A 14,856-nucleotide genomic window follows, 5' to 3' on the forward strand; every position below is an offset into this window, starting at 1 on the left:
CAGCCGCCGGCACCTGGAGGGGGAAAACGGATGCATCGGGTCTACACGGAGGGGATGTAGCAGTCGGTTTGGCCCGGATGTTGCTCCCGGGTGTCCCTATGGGTAGACCTGACACAACCGGGTGGAGAGGTCCACTGGTCAAAGCCCGTCCGTGGGAAGTCAAAGGGCTAGACCTCGTGGTCAACCGCTCCAGGGTTAGGTGGGACGGGGGCCTTGGGGGTAGCAATGCCACCGGAGCATCGTACCGGGCCCTCATACATGCGGGGTGGTGTTGTGGCATGTCCGAAGAGGCGGCACGCGTCTTCGGGGTGTGGCCCCCGTCATGGACGGCGACGCTGCCGGCACCTGGAGGGGGAAACGGATGCGTCGGGTCTACACGGAGTGGATGTAGCTGTGGGTTTGGCCCGGATGTTGCTCCCAGGTGTCCCTATGGGTAGACGTGACACAACCGGCTGGAGAGGTCCACTGGTCAAAGCCCGTCCGTGGGAAGTCAATGTTGGAAATATGCCCTAGAGGCAATAATAAAAGGATTATTATTATATTTCTTTGTTCATGATAGTTGTCTTTTATTCATGCTATAATTGTATTATCCGGAAATCGTAATACACGCGTCAATACATAGACCACAATACGTCCCTAGTAAGCCTCTAGTTGACTAGCTCGTTGGTCAATAGATAGTCATGGTTTCCTGACTATGGACATTAGATGTCGTTGACAATGGGATCACATCATTAGGAGAATGATGTGATGGACAAGACCCAATCCTAAGCATAGCACAAGATCGTGTAGTTCGTTTTGCTAGAGCTTTTCCAATGTCAAGTATCTCTTCCTTAGACCATGAGATCGTGTAACTCCCGGATACCGTAGGAGTGCTTTGGGTGTACCAAACGTCACAATGTAACTGGGTGACTATAAAGGTGCACTACAGGTATCTCCGAAAGTGTCTGTTGGGTTGACACGGATCAAGACTGGGATTTGTCACTCCGTATAACGGAGAGGTATCACTGGGCCCACTCGGTAGTGCATCATCATAATGAGCTCAAAGTGACCAAGTGTCTGGTCACGGGATCATGCATTACGGTACGAGTAAAGTGACTTGCCGGCAACGAGATTGAATGAGGTATTGGGATACCGACGATCGAATCTCGGGCAAGTAACATACCGTCTGACAAAGGGAATAGTATACGGGGTTGCTTGAATCCTCGACATCGTGGTTCATCCGATGAGATCATCGAGGAGTATGTGGGAGCCAACATGGGTATCCAGATCCCGCTGTTGGTTATTGACCGGAGAGCCGTCTCGGTCATGTCTGCATGTCTCCCGAACCCGTAGGGTCTACACACTTAAGGTTCGGTGACGCTAGGGTTGTATGAATATGAGTATGCAGAAAACCGAATGTTGTTCGGAGTCCCGGATGAGATCCTGGACGTCACGAGGAGTTTCGGAATGGTCCGAGGTAAAGAATTATATATAGGAAGTGCTGTTTCGGCCATCGGGAAAGTTTCGGGGTCACACGGTATTGTACCGGGACAATCGAAAGGGTCCCGGGGGTCCACCGGGTGGGGCCACCTATCCCGGAGGGCCCCGTGGGGTGAAGTGGGAGGGGAACCAGCCCCTAGTGGGCGGGTGCGCCCCCCTGGCCCCCCCTGTGCCTAGGGTTGGAAACCCTAGGTGGGGGGGGCACTTGCCTTGGGGGGCACTCCACCCCCCTGGCCGCCGCCCCCTTGGGAGATTGGATCTCCCAGGGTCGGCGCCCCCCCTGGGGGCCTATATAAAGGAGGACAGGGGGAGGGCAGCCGCACCCTGTGTCTTGGCGCCTCCCTCCCCCTACTGCACCTCTTCCTCCTCCCGCAGTAGCTTGGCGAAGCCCTGCCGGAGTTCTGCTGCATCCACCACCACGCCGTTGTGCTGATGGATCATCATCAACCTCTCCTTCCCCCTTGCTGGATCAAGAAGGAGGAGACGTCATCCGCTCCGTACGTGTGTTGAACGCGGAGATGTTGTCCGTTCGGCACTTGGTCATCGGTGATTTGGATCACGGCGAGTACGACTCCATCATCACCGTTCTCTTGAACGCTTCCGCACGCGATCTACAAGTGGTATGTAGATGCATTCTCTCTCCTATGACTCGTTGCTTAGATGAACTCATAGATGGATCTTGGTGAAACCGTAGGAAATTTTTTAATTTTCTGCAACGTTCCCCAATAGTGGCATCATGAGCTAGGTCTATGCGTAGTTCTCTATTGCACGAGTAGAACACAATTTTGTTGTGGGCGTAGATCTTGTCAACTTGCTTGCCGCTACTAGTCTTTTCTTGCTTCAGCGGTATTGTGGGATGAAGCGGCCCGGACCGACCTTACACGTACGCTTACGTGAGACAGGTTCCACCGACTGACATGCACTAGTTGCATAAGGTGGCTAGCGGGTGTCTGTCTCTCCTACTTTAGTTGGAGCGGATTCGATGAAAAGGGTCCTTATGAAGGGTAAATAGAAGTTGACAAAATCACGTTGTGGTTATTCGTAGGTAAGAAAACATTCTTGCTAGAACCCAATTGCAGCCATGTAAAAGATGCAACAACAATTAGAGGACGTCTAACTTGTTTTTGCAGCAATTCTCATGTGATGTGATATGGCCAGAAGTTGTGATGAATGATGAATGATATATTGTGATGTATGAGATCATGTTCTTGTAATAGGGATCACGACTTGCATGTCGATGAGTATGACAACCGGCATGAGCCATAGGAGTTGTCTTTATTTTTGTATGACCTGCGTGTCATTGAAGAACGCCATGTAAATTACTTTACTTTATTGCTAAACGTGTTAGCCATAGAAGTAGAAGTAGTCGTTGGCGTGACAACTTCATGAAGACACGATGATGGGGATCATGATGATGGAGATCATGGTGTCATGCCGGTGACGAAGATGATCATGGAGCCCTGAAGATGGAGATCGAAGGAGCTATATGATATTGGCCATATCATGTCACTACTTTATATAATTGCATGTGATGTTTATTATGTTTATGCATCTTGTTTACTTAGAACGACGGTAGTAAATAAGATGATCCCTTATAATAATTTCAAGAAAGTGTTCCCCCTAACTGTGCGTCGTTGCTAAAGTTCGTCGTTTTGAAGCACCACGTGATGATCGGGTGTGATAGGTCCTTACGTTCACATACAATGGGTGTAAGACAGTTTTACACATGCAGAAACACATAGGGTTAACTTGACGAGCCTAGCATGTACAGACATGGCCTCGGAACACAAGAGACCGAAAGGTCGAACATGAGTCGTATGGAAGATACGATCAACATGGAGATGTTCACCGATGATGACTAGTCCGTATCACGTGATGATCGGACACGGCCTAGTTGACTCGGATCGTGTAACACTTAGATGACTAGAGGGATGTCAATCTGAGTGGGAGTTCATTAATAATTTGATTAGATGAACTTAATTATCATGAACTTAGTCTAAAGTCTTTGCAAAATATGTCTTGTAGATCAAATGGCCAACGCTCATGTCAACATGAACTTCAACGCGTTCCTAGAGAAAACCAAGCTGAAAGATGATGGCAGCAACTATTCGGACTAGGTCCGGAACCTGAGGATCATCCTCATAGCAGCCAAGAAAGATTATGTCCTAGATGCACCGCTAGGTGAAGCACCCATCCCAGAGAACCAAGACGTTATGAACACTTGGCAATCATGTGCTGATGATTACTCCCTCGTTCAGTGCGGCATGCTTTACAGCTTAGAACCGGGGCTCCAAAAGCGTTTTGAGCGACACGGAGCATATGAGATGTTCAAGGAGCTGAAAATGGTTTTTCAAGCTCATGCCCGGGTCGAGAGATATGAAGTCTCCGATAAGTTCTATAGTTGTAAGATGGAGGAAAACAGTTCTGTCAGTGAGCACATACTCAAAATGTCTGGGTTGCACAACCGCCTGTCCCAGCTGGAGATCAACCTCCCGGACGAGGCGGTCATTGACAGAATCCTTCAGTCGCTCCCACCGAGCTACAAGAGCTTTGTGCTGAACTACAATATGCAGGGGATGGTGAAGACCATTCCTGAAGTATTTTCAATGCTGAAGTCAGCAGAGGTTGAAATCAAGAAAGAACATCAAGTGTTGATGGTCAATAAGACCACTAAATTCAAGAAGGGCAAGGGTAAGAAGAACTTCAAGAAGGACGGCAAAGATGTTGCCGCGCCCGGTAAGCCAGTTGCCGGGAAGAAGTCAAAGAATGGACCCAAGCCTGAGACTGAGTGCTTTTATTGCAAAGGGAAGGGTCACTAGAAGCGGAACTGCCCCAAATACTTAGCGGACAAGAAGGCCGGCAACACTAAAGATATATTTGATATACATGTAATTGATGTGTACCTTACCAATACTCGTAGTAACTCCTGGGTATTTGATACCGATGTTGTTGCTCATATTTGTAACTCACAGCAGGAGCCGCGGAATAAAAGGAGACTGGCGAAGGACGAGGTGACGATGCACGTCGGGAATGGTTCCAAGGTCGATGTGATCGCCGTCGGCATGCTACCTCTACATTTACCTACGGGATTAGTTTTAAACCTCAATAATTGTTATTTAGTGCCAAGTTTGAGCATGAACATTGTATCTGGATCTCGTTTGATGCGAGATGGCTACTCATTTAAATTCGAGAATAATGGTTGTTCTATTTATATGAGAGATATGTTTTATGGTCATGCTCCGATGGTCAATGGTTTATTCTTAATGAATCTCGAACGTAATGTTACACATATTCATAGTGTGAATACCAAAAGATGTAAAGTTGATAACGATAGTCCCACATACTTGTGGCACTGCCGCCTTGGTCACATTGGTGTCAAGCGCATGAAGAAGCTCCATGCTGATGGACTTTTAGAGTCTCTCGATTATGAATCATTTGACATTTGCGAACCATGCCTCATGGGCAAAATGACCAAGACCCCATTCCCCGGAACAATGGAGCGAGCAACCAACTTATTGGAAATCATACATACTGATGTGTGTGGTCCAATGAGCGTTGAGGCTCGCAGAGGATATCGTTATGTTCTCACTCTCACTGATGACTTGAGTAGATATGGGTATGTCTACTTGATGAAATACAAGTCTGAGACCTTTGAAAAGTTCAAGGAATTTCAGAATGAGGTAGAGAATCAACGTGAACAAAAGATAAAATTCTTACGATCAGATCATGGAGGAGAATATTTAAGTCACGAATTTGGTACACACTTAAGAAAATGTGGAATCGTTTCACAACTCACGCCGCCTGGAACACCTTAGCGTAACGGTGTGTCCGAACGTCGTAATCGCACTCTATTGGATATGGTGCGATCTATGATGTCTCTTACCGATTTACCGCTATCATTTTGGGGATACGCTCTAGAGACAGCTACATTCACTTTAAATAGGGCACCGTCTAAATCCGTTGAGACGACACCGTATGAATTATGATTTGGGAAGAAACCTAAGCTGTCATTTCTAAAAGTTTGGGGATGCGATGCTTATGTCAAGAAACTTCAACCTGAAAAGCTCGAACCCAAGTCGGAAAAATGCGTCTTCATAGGATACCCTAAGGAAACCATTGGGTATACCTTCTACCTTAGATCCGAAGGCAAGATCTTTGTTGCCAAGAACGGATCCTTTCTGGAAAAAGAGTTTCTCTCGAAAGGAGTAAGTGGGAGGAAAGTAGAACTCGATGAGGTACTACCTCTTGAACCGGAAAGTGGTACAGCTCAGGAAAATGTTCCTGTGGTGCCTACACCGACTGGAGAGGAAATTAATGATGATGATCAAGGTACTTCGGATCAAGTTGCTACTGAACTTCGTAGGTCCACAAGGACACGTTCCACACCAGAATGGTATGGCAACCCTGTCCTGGAAATCAAGTTGTTAGACAACGGTGAACCTTCGAACTATGAAGAAGCGATGGCGGGCCCAGATTCCAACAAATGGCTAGAAGCCATGCAATCCGAGATAGAATCCATGTATGAAAACAAAGTATGGACTTTGACTGACTTGCCCGATGATCGGCGAGCGATAGAAAACAAATGGATCTTTAAGAAGAAGACGGGCGTGGATGGTAATGTCACCATCTATAAAGCTCGACTTGTCGCTAAGGGTTATCGGCAAGTTCAAGCGATTGACTACGATGATACTTTCTCTCCCGTAGCGAAGCTTAAGTCCGTCCGAATCATGTTAGCAATTGCCGCATACTATGATTATGAGATATGGCAGATGGACGTCAAAACGGCATTCCTTAACGGTTATCTTAAGGAAGAGCTGTATATGATGCAGCCGGAAGGTTTTGTCGATCCTAAGAATGCTAACAAAGTATGCAAGCTCCAGCGATCCATTTATGGGCTGGTGCAAGCATCTCGGAGTTGGAACATTCGCTTTGATGAGAGGATCAAAGCGTTTGGGTTTATGCAGACTTATGGAGAAGCATGCGTTTACAAGAAAGTGAGTGGGAGCTCTGTAGCATTTCTCATATTATATGTAGATGACATACTTTTGATGGGAAATGATATAGAATTCTTGGACAGCATTAAGGCCTACTTGAATAAGTGTTTTTCAATGAAGGACCTTGGAGAAGCTGCTTACATATTAGGCATCAAGATCTATAGGGATAGATCGAGACGCCTCATAGGTATTTCACAAAGCACATACCTTGATAAGATTTTGAAGAAGTTCAAAATGGATCAGTCCAAGAAAAGGTTCTTGCCTGTATTGCAAGGTGTGAGATTGAGCTCGGCTCAATGCTCGACCACGGCAAAAGATAAAGAAGAGATGAGCGTCATCCCCTATGCCTCAGCCATAGGATCTATTATGTATGCCATGCTGTGTACCAGACCTGATGTAAACCTTGCCGTAAGTTTGGTAGGAAGGTACCAAAGTAATCCCGGCAAGGAACACTGGACAACGGTCAAGAATATCCTGAAGTACCTGAAAAGGACAAAGGACATGTTTCTCGTTTATGAAGGTGATGAAGAGCTCGTCGTAAAGGGTTACATCGATGCTAGCTTTGACACAGATCTGGATGACTCTAAGTCACAAACCGGATACGTGTATATGTTGAATGGTGGAGCAGTAAGCTGGTGCAGCTGCAAGTAGAGCGTCGTGGCAGGATCTACATGTGAAGCGGAGTACATGGCATCCTCGGAGGCAGCGCATGAAGCAATTTGGGTGAAGGAGTTCATCACCGACCTAGGAGTCATACCCAATGCGTCGGGGCCAATCAAACTCTTCTGTGACAACACTGGAGCTATTGCCCTTGCCAAGGAGCCCAGGTTTCACAAGAAGACCAGGCACATCAAGCATCGTTTCAACTCCATCCGTGAAAATGTTCAAGATGGAGACATAGATATTTGCAAAGTACATACGGATCTGAATGTCGCAGATCCGTTGACTAAACCTCTTCCGCGAGCAAAACATGATCAACACCAGAACTCTATGGGTGTTCGATACATCACAATGTAACTAGATTATTGACTCTAGTGCAAGTGGGAGACTGTTGGAAATATGCCCTAGAGGCAATAATAAAAGGATTATTATTATATTTCTTTGTTCATGATAGTTGTCTTTTATTCATGCTATAATTGTATTATCCGGAAATCGTAATACACGCGTGAATACATAGACCACAATACGTCCCTAGTAAGCCTCTAGTTGACTAGCTCGTTGGTCAACAAATAGTCATGGTTTCCTGACTATGGACATTAGATGTCGTTGACAACGGGATCACATCATTAGGAGAATGATGTGATGGACAAGACCCAATCCTAAGCATAGCACAAGATCGTGTAGTTCATTTTGCTAGAGCTTTTCCAATGTCAAGTATCTCTTCCTTAGACCATGAGATCGTGTAACTCCCAGATACCGTAGGAGTGCTTTGGGTGTACCAAACTGTAAGTGCATCTAGTGCCACCACTAGTTGGTTTTGGAGTATTGACGACAAAGTTGGTTGAGGGACTAATGCGTTTGTGAGAATTGCAGGATAATGCAGGTAGTGTCCCTCATTGATTCGGTTTACCTACCGGAGATGACCCCTAAAAATGTATGAAGACATTGAAGACAATGGTGGTATGAGAAGATATTCATATTGAAGACTATGACATGAGAAGACATTACGTGAAGACAATGGAGCGCGAAGACTGTGTGGTTTCGTCGTTTCCTTTCTTCTTTGTTGAGTCATAGGAACCACTGTACTGTTATGTGGGGTCCAAGTGAACTAAGTCAGAGTGACTGAAGTGATGCTCAACCCAAATCCTATGTCTTCGAGCGAAGACAATGAGAGTAAATCTTATCCAGAGTTGGATGAGTCAGCTTTGCTTGTAGCCCAAGTAAAGTTGCCGTGTGTGTTTGAAATCTGACCGTTGGAACACGTGTCAGTTCCTTAGTGACCCAGGGTCATTTTGGACAAATCAGGTCGGGTTGCCGGGTGGCTATAAATAGCCCACCCCCTACACCATAAATTGGTGGCTGCTCAGAGTTTGTATACGGCTTTTGTCGTTTGAGAGCAACCCACCTCGAAGCATTTGAGAGAGAGAAATCCTTGCGAGGACAAAGCCCAAACACCCAGAGCCAAAGAGTGTTAGGCATCACTGAAGTCTTTCTGTCTGTGTGACCTGAAGACTTATTACACTTGAGGACTGTGTATCCTCCAGCCGGTTAGGCATCACGTTCTGAGCATCCAAGAGTCATTGTGGATTGTCGAGTGAACGAAGTCTGTGAAGGTTTGGAAGTCTCCCTTGAAGACTTACCAGAGTGATTGGGCGAGGACTAAGTGACCTTAGCTCAAGGGGAATAAGGTGAAGACACAGTCTTCTGAGTTAAATCTCAGCCTCCCTAACCAGACGTACAGTTGTCACAGCAACTGGAACTGGTCCAACAAATCATGTGTCCTCAACAAGCAACCGGTTCTATCTCTTCCCTCCTTACTTTGAGTTTGTCTTCGTGAAGTCATTGCTTATTTTTTTATCTGATTGACTTCATTGCTTGACTACTATTGTTGATTGGCTTCATACTATCTTCCATCCTGATCCTACTACCTTGCTGCTATTAATCTTCAAACGTTAATGGTATTGCATACTTGATTATGGCTTGCGTGTTGTAGTTTATCTTCCACTGCATATCAATTAGGCTGTTTCTATCGTTTGTCTTCGAAACTTCCATGTTTTGAAGACTTTCCTAAAAATCGCCTATTCACCCCCCTCTAGTCGATAACTAGCACTTTCAATTGGTATTAGAGCAAGGTACTCCCTTGTTCTGTGTGATTCGGTTTAACCACCTGGAGTTTAGCTATGTCGACTGCAGGATTGAGGAATGTATCTTGCCCCACCTTTGATGGTCATGAGTATCCCCGGTGGAAAGCCATGATGAAGAAGAGACTCATGGCTATGGACAGCGAACTGTGGACCTTCACCGAGATTGGTCTCACCGATCTATGCAAGATGGCGGAGGCTGATGACATTCGTAAGTACACTCTACTGAACCTCACTGCGAAGGATGTCATCTGCTCCTGCCTGTCCCGAAATCAGTTCAGGAACGTCATGCACCTCAATCATGCGAAGCTAATCTGGGACTGACTTGCTGATGTCTATGATGGTCATATTAATCGTCATGATCCTTGGCTTGATGACTACAAGGAGTCCCTTAAAGAGATGACCTTTCCACCTGAACCGTCTTCATCTTCACCATGCCTCATGGCAGGGGGTGCTAAGGTAACTGAATGCTATCTTTCTGAAACTAGTGATGATGAATCAGGTGATGAGTTTGGCCCCAGCTATGTCAAACTTGCTTCCCTTGCCACTAAACAACAAAGAATCTTGGAAAAGGTTCAAGACATGCTTAGTAAGACTGATGATATGTTGGGTGAAGAAATGGATCAGTCAAAAGCTTTGGCTGATAGTCTTCAGAGACTTCATGCTAAGTTTGACGCCCTTCAAGATCAACATAATGCTCTATTGTCTGATCATGAGAAGCTTTCTTCTGAATGTCTTCAAAGAAAGCTAGACCTTGAAAAGATAAGAGTGGATTATGAAGATCTTCAGAAGGAGAGAGATTCATTCCTTGCTCAACACATCAGCGTCACTCAGGATGAATTTGAACCACCATGTTTAAAATGCATTGAGCGTGATAACGCTACGTCTGTTGCTGAATGTTCCACCGCTGCTGCTGTTTCATTGTCTTCAACTACTGATGTGGTTACTAACCCCTCTGCGGAGGATACCACTAGTATTGCTGATGAAAATGCTAGTTTGAAGACATTGCTTGAAACAGGGATGTACAAAAGTTTGAAGGGACATCAGACTCTCTGCGATGTCCTCAAAAAGCAGATTCTGAACCGAACCCCTAGGAAAGAGGGTGTTGGGTTCGAGAGGAAAATGAATGCTGATGGTTCCTACTGGAAGCATGAGCAATATCCCAAAACCACATGGGTTGCTGCAAAGGAACCTTCAGTGGATCCATCGACTTTATCTGGATTTACCTGTGCTAATCCTATTATTATTGATGAATCCTTTGATGCAAACTATAAACTGTTCAAAAATCAGAATGGTGAAGTGTTTGCCAGGTATATTGGTACTAACTGCAGGAATGGACCTCCTATGAAGAAGATCTGGGTACCCAAAAGCTGCCTTGAGAATCTTCCAGTGAATGTCTTCATGACACCACCAGTGAAGAAGACAAACCCCAGATCAAAGGCATCATATGGTCCAACGGCTACTTGCGAACATAGGACTCACTTGAGTCACCCTAACACCAATGTTTTGCAGGGAAATCATACTCAGACTCATGAATATGAGCGTGTGTCTTCAAATCGATATGTTCATAGAACTAAGAACTTCTCTGCTTATTCACATGAGTATCATTCATCTCCTGCAAGGCTATTTGCTAGGGCTTCAAAGCCGAAATTCTCAGATGCTGCACTTAGACTCATTGCTTCTAAGCCACCCCTGAAAATGTGGGTGGTGAAGAAGAACTAACTCTCTTTTGCAGAATGTGGTCTCCAGCCAGCAATCAATGGCGTCCGATATAATTGCTGGGGACCTAAAACATAAAGGGACGCATGATAAAATGACTTACTATGAATTCCACATATGAATCTCTTATCTGTCATACTGTGTGCTAATCTTGATCTAAATTGTGATAATCCACGTGTGTGTAAAATGCTTATGCTTCACAACATACCTTGTGAAGCCTATCCTCCTAACTGCACTGTAGGGCATGTCATCAAAAGCTTCAGAATGGATTATTGACAGTGGATGCACTAATCATATGACTGGTGATCAAAGTCTTCTCATGGACTCAACCTTACGTCCATCCGACAAGAGTAAAATCACATTTGCTAACACTGGTAAAGGCAGAGTATTGGGTCTAGGTAGAGTTGCAATCTCAAGGGATCAACACATGGATAAAGTGATGCTTGTTGAATCGCTTGGATTCAACTTAATGTCTGTCTCAATACTTTGTGACTTAAACATGATTGTGATATTTGGAAAATATCGTTGCCTTGTACTAATGGAATCTGACAAATCTCTAGTCTTTGAAGGGTATAGGAAAGATGATCTATACATGGTAGATTTCTCAGCAGGTCCAAAACTTGCCATATGTCTTCTTGCTAAAGCTTCAGAATGCTGGCTCTGGCATCGAAGGCTGGGGCACGCTGGCATGAGGAACTTGCATACTCTCGTCAAAAAGAAGCATGTCATAGGCATCGAAGGTGTCAAGTTCAAGAAAGACCATCTATGTGGTGCCTGCGAAGATGGAAAGATGACAAGGGCCAAGCATCCCTCGAAGACAATCATGACAACATCTCAACCCTTTGAGCTGCTTCACATGGACTTATTTGGACCTACCCACTACTCCACCCTCACAACAACGGCGTGTCTCTATGGTTTCGTCATTGTTGATGACTACTCAAGATACACATGGGTGCACATAATTCTCTACAAGACTGAAGTACAAGATGTCTTCAGACTCTTCGCCAATCGAGCAATGAACAACTATGGTGTCAAGATCAAGCATATCAGAAGTGATAACGGCACTGAATTCAAGAACACCGGGCTTGATCTTTATCTGGATACAATGGGAATCACTCATGAATTTCTACTCCATACACACCTCAGCAAAATGGCATTGTAGAGCGCAAGAACAGAACCCTCATCGAGATGGCTCGAACAATGCTTGACGAGTACAAGACACCAAGAAAGTTTTGGCCTGAAGCCATTGATACAGCTTGTCACATCATCAACCGTGTCTACATCCATAAGCTTCTGGGCAAAACATCCTATGAGCTCCTCACTGGCAAGAAGCCAAATGTCAGCTACTTCAGAGTCTTTGGTGCTAGATGTTGGATCAAGGATCCCCATCACAAGTCAAAATTTGAACGCAAAGCTCACGAAGGCTTCATGCTTGGCTATGGAAAGGATTCGCACTCTTACAGAGTCTTCAACCTCTTCCACTACAAAATTGTTGAAATAGTGGATGTGCGATTTGATGAAACCAATGGTTCACAAAGAGAAATTCTGCCAAGTACACTTGATGAAGCTCCTTCCTGTGAATCTATCAAGTTGATGGGAACTAGTGAGATCATGCCCTCTGAAGCACAGCCTGAAGAGGAACTTATCATCTCTGCACCAAATCAACCTGAAGACAATAGTCAGACCGAAGACAATTCTCCCAATGATGACAATGATCAGCCAGAGCAGAATCTTCGTCCTGTTCATCCTCGTGTTGCAAATGAAGTTCAAATAGAGAAGATTATTGACAGCATCAATGCACCTGGTCCGCTCACTCGCTCAAGAGCAACACAGCTAGCAAATTTCTGTGGGCATTTTTCATTTGTGTCAATATCAGAACCCAAGAAAGTTGCTGAAGCTTTTATGGAACCTGAATGGATTCAAGCCATGCAAGAAGAACTTCAACAGTTCAAGCTGAATAATGTTTGGGAACTTGTCAAGCGACCTGACCCTCGCAAGCATAACATTATTGGAACAAAGTGGATATATCGAAACAAGCAAGATGAGCATGGTCAAGTCGTCAGAAACAAAGCTCGTCTTGTGGCTCAAGGATATACTCAAGTTGAAGGAATTGACTTCGATGAAACATTTGCTCCTGTTGCTAGGCTTGAAGCTATTCACATACTGCTAGCCTATGCTAATCATCACAACATCTTGCTATATCAAATGGATGTAAAGAGTGCATTTCTAAATGGCAAGATTGAAGAAGAAGTATGTTGCACAACCACCTGGCTTTGAAGATCCAAAACATCCTGATATGGTGTACAAACTGAACAAAGCACTGTATGGCCTCAAACAAGCTCCTCGTGCCTGGTATGATACAATCAAAGACTTCCTGAAGAGCAAAGGCTTCAAACCTGGATCTCTCGATCCCACACTCTTCACGAAGACATATGATGGTGAACTGTTTGTGTGCCAAATATATGTGGATGACATAATCTTCGGCTGCACCAACCAGAAGTACAGTGATGAGTTTGGGTAAATGATGCAAGAGCAATATCAAATGTCCATGATGGGAGAGCTGAAGTTCTTCCTTGGTCTTCAAATTCGTCAGCAACGAAATGGCATCTTCATATCTCAAGAAAAATACCTCAAAGATTGTCTGAAGAAGTTTGGAATGGAAGACTGCAAAGGCTACACGACGCCAATGCCAGCCAAGCACCATCTTGGTCCCGACGACAATGGTAAAGAGTTCGATCAAAAGGTATACCGCTCCATGATTGGTTCTTTGCTTTATTTATGTGCATCTAGGCCAGATATTATGCTTAGTGTTTGCATGTGTGCTCGATTCCATGCGGCACCAAAGGAATCGCATCACTTAGCTGTGAAGCGAATTCTTCGATATTTGGCTTACACCCCAACACTAGGATTATGGTATCCAAAGGGCTCAAGGTTTGATCTGGTTGGATTCTCGGATGCTGATTATGCTGGTGACAAAGTGGATCGCAAGTCTACATCAGGCACATGTCATTTTCTCGGTCGATCACTTGTCTGTTAGTCTTCAAAGAAGCAGAACTGTGTGTCACTCTCAACTGCTGAATCTGAATACATTGCTGCTGGATCTTGTTGTGCTCAGCTTCTGTGGATGAAGCAAACTCTCAAGGACTATGGCATCGATCTGAAGCAAGTCCCTCTCTTCTGCGACAACGAAAGTGCCATCAAGATTGCCAACAATCCAGTGCAGCATTCGAAGACAAAGCACATTGAAATACGTCATCACTTTCTCAGAGATCATGTTATGAAGAAAGATATAGATATCATGCACGTCAACACTGAAGAACAACTGGCAGATATCTTCACAAAGCCCTTGGACGAGAAAAGGTTTTGCAAGTTACGGTGTGAGCTAAATATCTTGGAATCCTCAAATGTCCTGTGATCAGGCACACATCCTAACACTTATGCATGTTGATGACTTAGATGTGCAACACACGAAGTAATGTATATCTTCAATCAATGAAGATTTACACTCTGAGTGTGAATACATTAACATGGAATTTGACTTCAGAGTGCCACGATAATTGTGCGCCGTGTCTGGGTCTAATACTTCCTATACGGTAGGTAATGCCACCACCAAATTTTTCTGTTTGAAGTGTTTCACTCATGGCGTTATTTTGCAAAGACTTCACATTTGGTTTGTCGTCAGTTTCTATTTATCTTCATGATTTTCTGCGCTATGATGAGTTGATTGCATATATATATATATATATATATATATATATATATATATATATATATATATATATACTAGCGTTCTGTCCTCTACAGCATTCACTTATAGCTATGTCTTCAAGTTGAATCTTTTGAACTAAGTGAATGTGATCGGA

Source organism: Triticum aestivum, chromosome 7B, assembly GCF_018294505.1.
Source record: "Triticum aestivum cultivar Chinese Spring chromosome 7B, IWGSC CS RefSeq v2.1, whole genome shotgun sequence".
In the NCBI taxonomy this organism is placed as follows: domain Eukaryota; kingdom Viridiplantae; phylum Streptophyta; class Magnoliopsida; order Poales; family Poaceae; genus Triticum; species Triticum aestivum.